Source organism: Cryptomeria japonica, chromosome 9, assembly GCF_030272615.1.
Source record: "Cryptomeria japonica chromosome 9, Sugi_1.0, whole genome shotgun sequence".
NCBI classification, from domain to species: Eukaryota; Viridiplantae; Streptophyta; class Pinopsida; order Cupressales; family Cupressaceae; genus Cryptomeria; species Cryptomeria japonica.
The window spans coordinates 203,695,636-203,704,880 of NC_081413.1; positions in this window are offsets into that span (position 1 = coordinate 203,695,636).

The following is a 9,245-nucleotide window of genomic DNA, read 5'->3' on the forward strand; positions in this document are numbered from 1 at the left end:
CATGTATTGTTTGTGGGAAGAATGTGAATCAGAAGAGTGGGTTGACAAATGGTCTTGTAGACTGTTGGTTCCCATTGATTCATATCAAATTCCCAAAGCACTACAATTGAGCCAGATGGAGAGATCAGTGGATTTTGACCATGTATCCGACCTATTGGATTCAGGTGATTTTTTGAGTTAATTTTTTTGCTAGTATTCTTTTTGGTTCATTTTGTTGTACATCATACTTTATTTTTGGTATTAATTAACACTTTATAAAATGCGGGTCATGTGTATGCAGTTGTTGCAGAAGAGAACAATGAAGAAGGAACATATTACTATTTGTGTCATTGTGTTGAGCCTAAAAGAAAATTGACAACCACAATCATTGACCGAGAGGGTATTGAGTACCCAATAGGGTCTGTTGTCATGTCAGGAACATGGCTTCAGAGATACCCTATCAAGAATTCTGATGTTTGGTTGTTCGAGGACTTTGAAACACACAGACATATTCTTCATTTCTCTAACCTTGTTGTTGCAACAAATATTCATTTGATGAAGTATCGTGGTAGACCTCATAACAAGATTTTATGGAAAGTTCGTGAATCTGACCACGAGGCAATACTTGACACAATACGGGTTAGAGCCGATCCTGAAGGCTCAGTTATTTGATTCTACGGTTCAGAGTAGAATTATTTTGAGAATTTTGTATAAATCATCGACGAATTGTTCTATATTCATTTTTTGTATATATAAATGCCCATGAGCTGATTTTTACATGTTTAGGGGCATAATTTTGTATATTTAAGTGGCAATGAGCTAATTTGTGCATATGTACATGCCAAATTTTGTATATTAAAATGGCGATGAGCTGAATCGCACATATTGTAATGCCAAATTTTGTATAAAAGCCCATGAGATGATTTGTATATTAAAATGGAGATGAGCTGAATCGCATATATTGTAATGCCAAATTTTGTATAAAAGCCTATGAGATTATTTGTAAGACAATTTTTTGTATAATCAAATAGCCAAGAGCTGATTTGACCATATTTAGAGGCAAATTTTTGAATAATATGTGATAATGTTTTGAGACTATTTTGTGTGTCAATGTTTTGTGACTATGTTTTGAGTATATGTGACATGTCCCTAGTCAATCATGAGCATTATTGATTCTTGTATAATCATGGATAATTATTTGAGTCATTATCGGGTCATAGGGGTGATAGATTGAGACTAGATACAATTTGAGCAAAAATTGTCATTGTTGTCAAAAAAAATGTCCAAAAAGTTGTCAAGCAACTTCTACATTGCGTCGGTAGGGTATGACTCTCGATGTTCTGGTACTTTGGGATGCATGATAGGGGCATGCCTAGAATAAACATGCCTACCCGGATGTGCTCACAACATTGGTTTGTGCACATGAGGAACATAATCAATTCTAGCCAATCAAGCAACTTTTCCTTGCAAGCAACTGACAGTTTTTTGAGTAGGCGAAAAAATGCTACTAATTGAAAATGGCTTCAAGTCATCAAAAAAAGAGATAGGAATTGTAGAGGACCCTCACATGACCCCACGGAACCAAACAAATTGACTGTATGTGTCGTGGATTGGAAGAAACAGTCCGTCAAATTTTGACAATTTTTTGGACTCAGGGCACTTGAGAGATCTCATCGGTAGGGTATGACTCTTGATGTTCTAGTGCTTTGGGATGCATGATAGGGGCATCCCTAGCATAAACATGCCCACTTGGACGCGCTCATGACATTGATTTGTGCACACAAGGAACAAAATTTGACCATTGCGAGCGTGAGGGTACTCTCACACCAAACACATTGTTGTTTAAATTCATATTGTTGATTTTTGTTGTTTATATTCATATTGTTAATTACATATGCAAATATTCATTTAAATTTATGAAAGGGCAGCCACCAAATACAACGAATACACAATAATGAATTGAACACAAGGAGTTTTGTAGGGTTAATTCAACATTTTAGAAATTTTATCAAATCATATTCCATGATTGCAATGCTTTATATCATATATTTTTGTTGTTTATATTCATATTGTTGATTACATATGCAAATATTTATTTAAATTTATAAAAGGACAACCACAAAATACAATGAATACAAAATAATGAACTCATTACACATTTATTGGATCAAATATCGATATTTATATATATAAAAAAAGGCATGCCTGCCAAGTCAATACAAGTATTACAAAAATGTGGCATATTCCATGTCCAAATCAATATACAATAAAAATGTAGAATATATCTACATGTATTGGTCATTCTATGACCAAAACTAACACTATGTGATCCTAAACTTCTGGTGGATCATCAAAATCAAGCCTCTTCGGTGCAATACGTGGCTCTGTAGATGGCTGCAAAACCACAATTCAAAAGCCAAGTTAGAATTATTTTGTAGAAAATAGTTCACAATTAACATCATAACTATGCATTTAACTTTAATTCCTTTGCAATTGAAATGTAGATTACCTCATCGACTGATCCAGGAGCTAATGTCTTCGCTCTCCTCTCCTTGTCACTCTTAGGAGTTTTCTTGAAGACATACTTAAATGGATCCACATTATGGCCATACCGCGAACAAGTCTATTGTAGATTAAATGTATAATTAATACAATGTACTAACATAAATGTATCAAAAACACTTAAAAGCTATAATATAGAGAACAATGACGTACCTATGCCTCAGATGCTTCTCCAATGGACTGAGGATGGCTCACCATCGATGTAGAAATGATCACTATTACCTATACAAAAAATGTACAAAGATTAAATACAATTAATATAATGATAAGTATTGAAGGTTGAAAACAATTAATTTTACATATCAAACAAAACTATACCGGATCCTGATATGCTTCTCCAGTGCAAGGAGGAGGGTTCGCCATTGACGAAATAGGTATGGATATTTCCTGTATGAAAAAAATATAAGATTATAATATATCACAAGTTCACATGTATGCAAGCATATAATCATGAAATCAAGAAAATAAAGTAGAGATACATACCTCTGCCCTCTCTTGATTCACGGGTGAATCGGGTGCATTCAACATATCCACAAAGCTCAATGGCCACTGTACATGTAAAATAGACAAAAAACACTAATCAATCTACAAACCCCAACTAATACTTGATTTCAAAATTTTCAAACAATTGTACAACTAAAAATGTGTTCGATTACCTTCTTCACACGTTTTGGCATCTTCAAGATATTTTTTTTCTTTCGGACGAGCCCTAGACGTGGAGGGGGTGCCCTAAAAACAGAAAATTAACATGAGATATTAGCACAGATAATAAATCAAACATAATTTTAAAAATCTAAAATGAAATGACTTGGATATTCCATCAAAACAATACATAAAAAGAGTTGTACAAAATATGATACCGTATAGCCTTGTAGGCCAAAATCGATCGCCGATAGTGTGATGTCATCAATCTGGGACATTTCATCCCTTGTCAACACCTACAAACCAGAAATTGGACCAAGCATTAAAGATAGTTAGTATATCTTGTATTTTTTTGAATTCAAAGTGTACTATTCTATTTTAAAATGTTACAAAATTTATACCTCAGGTGTCGAAGTTGCAGCTGTGGTAATTGGGGGAGGTGTATGGGATACCATTGCTGCATCCTGAAATGCATATTATTTGTCTCAATTTAAATCAATGTATAAATGAAAATTCATTTATGTCATTACAAAATTAAAGTGACTGATAAATAAAATGTTATGAATTCAAATCACCGCACCTGTGTCTATGGCTCATGGGCAAACACCATGTCTATCAACTCATCTGTCAGCATGACATCCTCAACTGTGTGAGCCTGACATCTACAACCACAAATCATGCATAGATGATATGAGTATCCATCTGCACCGGCTACATCATCTATCCCTGAGCATATCCTCGAGCAACTGACACACATATTCTCGATGGGCTCTCTGTCACCCTCTAACAGCTCATCATCCAATACAATAGGGTGTACTAATTATGTCCCATGCTGGATGATGGCACCAATCAATGCTGTGGCCTCCTGAAGAGTCTGTAGCTCCATTGACTCTTTCAGCTCTAATGGGATAGCCTGATGCACCTTGGGTTTGGGTGCTAGGGGGCAGTGACTCTCCGCGGCTAATCGCCTATAGGCTCCAGGTCTATCTTGGGCAGAGCCACCACCTCTACCATGAAACTCTCTCATGTCAAAATAATTTGGGTGCACATTGAGCACAAACTCACAATATATTTTTCTCAAAAAATATAATGGCACCTCATAATTATTACAAGGTGGATCGTTAAAGACCATCCACCACCTCTACCAAAAAAGATTCTTCATCTGCACATTGGTATACCAATGTATGGGAAAGCTTTTTGCATTAGGAGGTAATGACTAACCAGTTTTGGGGTCAAAAAAAGGGCACATATTTGTTGTTTAGAAATATTTTTGTTTTTAACTCCATCGTATGATAGCCCATTGGCATAGAATTGATGACACCTATCCCTAAAGCTTCCCCATTTGGTAATTTCTATGGAAACAACTATGGCACCACTAGCTAATGTTTCTAGGTTAGTGGCGAGGGATTGATGATGGTCAAGCTCAAAAGTTTTCAATTTTACAATCAGTCTATTGATTTTGGATGTATTTTGCCCTAACTGATTAATTAATTCTTCCTATGTTTCGGTTGTGCGGTCAAAAGGAGGAATTGGGGGTTGTTCTTGTGTGTTTTCAGGAGGTGCATTTGGTTGTTCTTGTGGGTTTTCAGGAGGTGCATTTGGTTGTTCTTTGTGGGTTTTCAGGAGGTGCATTTGGTCGTTCTTGTTCTGGATTAGAAGAATCTGGTTTTTGAAACAAAAAATGAAAAAACCTAATTAAAATTAATGAAATTAAATTCAAAATGTAAAACAAATTGCATAAACTAGAAAGAAAGAGAAAAATAAACAAAAAATAACCTTGATCCATAGCCTAGAGGACAAATTTAGCACCCCGTTCGTGGTTTAAGTTAGAAAATGAAAAAAAAAAAAACTAAAAAATGCGCTTTTTGGGTAAATGAGGACCCATTTTTTTAAAAAACTTTTTTTATCAGGCACCGCGTACGTGGTTTTACAAGGATTATTAGCACGTACGCGCTCATTTTCCTATAAGCAGCGCGTATGCACTAATTTTCCTAACCGTAGTGTGTACACGCTCAGTTTCCTAATTGTAGCGCGTACGCGCTACCTTTTCTAGGATCGGGAAGAACAAACCTAAGCGTGTATGCCAGAATTTGAAATTTTAAAACCGTGTATGCACTGCCTATTTTTCCAAGTTTTTTCTGGGTGGTGTCCACTTTTCTGACCACCATCTTTGTGCACACGCCCATATATAAGATAGCTATAATGAGTCTCTATAAACCATATGTTTGACTAAAATTAATTTTAGTTAGAATTAATTAAATTAATTTTAGTTAGAATTACTTAAATTTACTTGTGCTGATAATTTTGCTTGAAACGTGACACAGTTTTGTGCTTTTACCTCCCTTTATTTTTTTACATATTTATATCTTTTACTCTTGCGCCTTTAGTTTTTGTAACTGATTATTTTAAATGACAATCCATTTCTTTAAAAAGATAAAAAGACTTTTCCTTCAAATAAAAGAAATTTTCCTCCAAAGTCTATACCTTTATTCCCTACCTTTTGGCATTTTTGTTGTGCTCTATACTTGCCTTCATTTTCTAAAAAAAAAAGCTAGATTTTTTTGATTTTCGCAATCAAATTTGTTTGAATTTTTTTTTTTGTGCTCCCTTTGAACTATTGAAAAATTGGGGAATCGAGGAACTTTGGAACACTAGAATCATTGAAGTCGGCAAATCAGAAATTTTTGAAACTCAAGAACACTAGAACCATTGAAGTCGGCAAATCGGGAATTTTCAGAGCTCAAGAACACTGAAACCAATGAAGTTGGCAAATCCAGAGTTTTGGAACTCAAGAACTTGAAAACTTAACAAAGGCCAACTTTGAGCTTAAAACTTAGCAAAAATTATGGGAAGATTTTTGCAAATAAAGGACATAATTTGGAGAAGACCTAGACTCAAAAGAGAAAACAAATTTTTAAAAGTTTGGGGTAACGTGTAACATTATTTTATAGATGTAGATAATTATTAATAAAAATACATCAAAGATATTAATAATAATTACTAAAATTTAATTAATTCTTTGTAAAAATATTTGATTGTATATAAAAAGTTAGCATGAAAATATTAGAAATTCATTATTATTTTTTAGATTAAATTATAAAATATTCTTTGTATACTTTTTATTTTCAAAATCATGAATCTTATTTAAATTTTTTTACTCCATAATTAATTATCTATTAGTTAAATAATATATATACTTTTAAAATGTGTAATATCCAATATTATACACTTAGATTAATTTAATGATTAAAATAACTGCACAAACATTCATTTTAGATATTTTAAAGATATATATTTTATTTATGTTGAGAGATAGCAATACAATATAATTTTTTATTTATTTTAATGAATTATTATGTTTCCTTTGGCATGTTGTGATGGTTAAGTTGTGGTATTTTTGTTCTTTCCATCAAGTTTCAAATCTTATCATTAAAGTAGTTTGCTACTACAATATTATTCAATATCCTATTAATATATTATTTTATTGTATATACTAGGTGTCAGTTAGTATGCAATAGGTGACACTTACTACAATAGTAGAATTTTCTCTTTTATATATGTGTATCTCATTCTTCAATCAATTATGAAGTACTTTCACCTTCATATGGTATTATATCCCAGAGCAATATAGGATATGTGTTGAACATTGGAAAAAGTTGATTAATGATGACATTAAATTTTTCTATTGTGTCAAACATTGGGTGACATTAATGAAAGTAGCCATGAAATATTTGTAGTAGGTGATTACTTTAATGTGCATAGTGGAGAAGAGGAGGAAGTCATGAAGATGTTTTGAGGCACCTTTTGTGTTTTTGAGAAAGTGTCATTTATTGAAGTATTGGAGAAGCTGATGAAAAAAATTAATGTAGAAAAATACAATGGTGTGAAGAAGAGAAGTCTACATAAATGGACTTGGTATTAGATTGAAAAAATACTAAAAAGGGCATTGAAATCTACAAAGAGAGAAACTGTTAATTGAAAAAATGTCAATGCACAAGGTATGAATTCATATGTTTTAAAAATATTAATTTAGTTTTCCTATAAAATTGGTATTGAGTTGATTTTAAGTTAGTTTGCAATTTGGAGGAGTTGGGTGTACATGTCTTTGTGCAATCAAAACTGTACACATTAGTTCTGATATGTAAGGTATTGTTTTGTTACTCTATAAAGTGGTCAATATTTCTATCTTCATTTCTCTTTGATCTATTGACTATTATATTTTATTTCCACCATTTTGACATGTAGAACATTTAAACATTTGATTTATTCTATGGTGGCAATTTTAATGTTTAGCATTATTTTATAATAGATTGTAAAGTGTAATGGAATCTAATTGTAGCACATAGGTGAAAATATAATCTTATAAACATGCCTAGACATTCTATTGCATAGAGGAAGGACATAAATTATTTCACTTAAAGATTGGGGGAATTATCATACCTGGTGTTTTAATATGCAATGCCAATGATGCACAAATATTTTAAATTTACATTCATTACTTTTAGAACTAATATATATGGAAATGAGATCGCATGCCTATGAATGTAAACTAAAATCTTAAATTTCTATGTCATAGAAATGACATATGAATAGAATTCGCTACAATCCTGAAATGAGACTTAAGAACTTGGATTCTATTCCATTGTTGCAATAGAATTTAAATTGTCAAGTGTGTATGAGATATTGTTAGGATAATCGGTGAACAACTGAGAGGCGGGGTGAATTAGTTGTTAACAGATTATGACTTTTAATCCACTTAATAACCTTTAAACAAATCAAGTATCAGTAAAATACATATAGATACTGGTAGGAACAGATATCAGTAAACAATACAACTTAACAATTAAACAAATAATCAATGGAAAGAAACCATACCACATAACACCAATATTTGTACGTGGAAAACCCAGAAAGGGAAAAACCACGGTGGGAAGCCTACCCACACTTAGATGATACTTCTACAAAAAGTTTGTGTTACAATGAGGGGCGTGTACATGCAAGAAGGCACACTTCCTAGAGCATACTGCTCATTACAAAAGAGTCTCACCGACTACAGAGAGGCTACAACCATCTCAAGATAAATGGACAACAATCCAATAGAGTGAATGACCAGAAATAGCATCTACCGTGTCTGATTACAGTCTCGATTAAGCTCAATACTAGAGGCCTTTGACCTCTTCCTTAATCCAATTTGATCACCTATGATCGAACAAATCTCCTTTGCATATGATATTACATTCCAAGAACACGACACATAATCCCCACACCACGATCTACAAATGAGATCTTACATCATTTTATACAAACCCTAAGGCCTAAACCAATTAGGTCGGCCACCTAAAAGATATTGCATAAATCCATATTAAATTGATATGCCATGTCGTCTTAAGATCAAAACAACAATAACAAATCCATAAATCATCTCGAAACATCTCAGTAACATGTAGAGTACACGTTAACATGATACTGGTCCATAACCTAGATAGGTACCAAACCTATTCTGGGTCCACTATGCTAAAGCAATGTCTTTAAGCAGTTGAAGCATGATCAAAGAACATCTTCAGCATCCTAAAATCCATGTAGAAGCTGCACCAACACCAATTATGCATCCTGTCAAGATTCCTTAGTGAAAGCTCTACCGGTAGAGCCTTAAACCAATGTCGACAAGGGTTTACTAGAATGTATGCTAGTATCCAATACCAAGCCAATAAAAACTAACCAAAACATGCTCATGGAGAATATAAAACATGTGATCAAACATACTTCATTGATCCAAACATGCCAGAAGTGTCCAACAAATAGTCTCTTTTGTCGGAAACACTATATCTTCTACTGGTAACCAAAACCTGTCTGCCAATAACCAACTATATTAGCTAGTGTTGACATCAATGACAAAACATCAATGCAACACATAATCAATTCATCCATAATGCCAACAATATCCCCTTTGGCATTTATGGCAACACTAGATGTGAAAAACATCGAAGTACCAAAAAAATGCCAAACAAGTCTCCCCCTGTGGAAGACAACCAACAATCTCTATAAGGTTCTGAATAAATCTC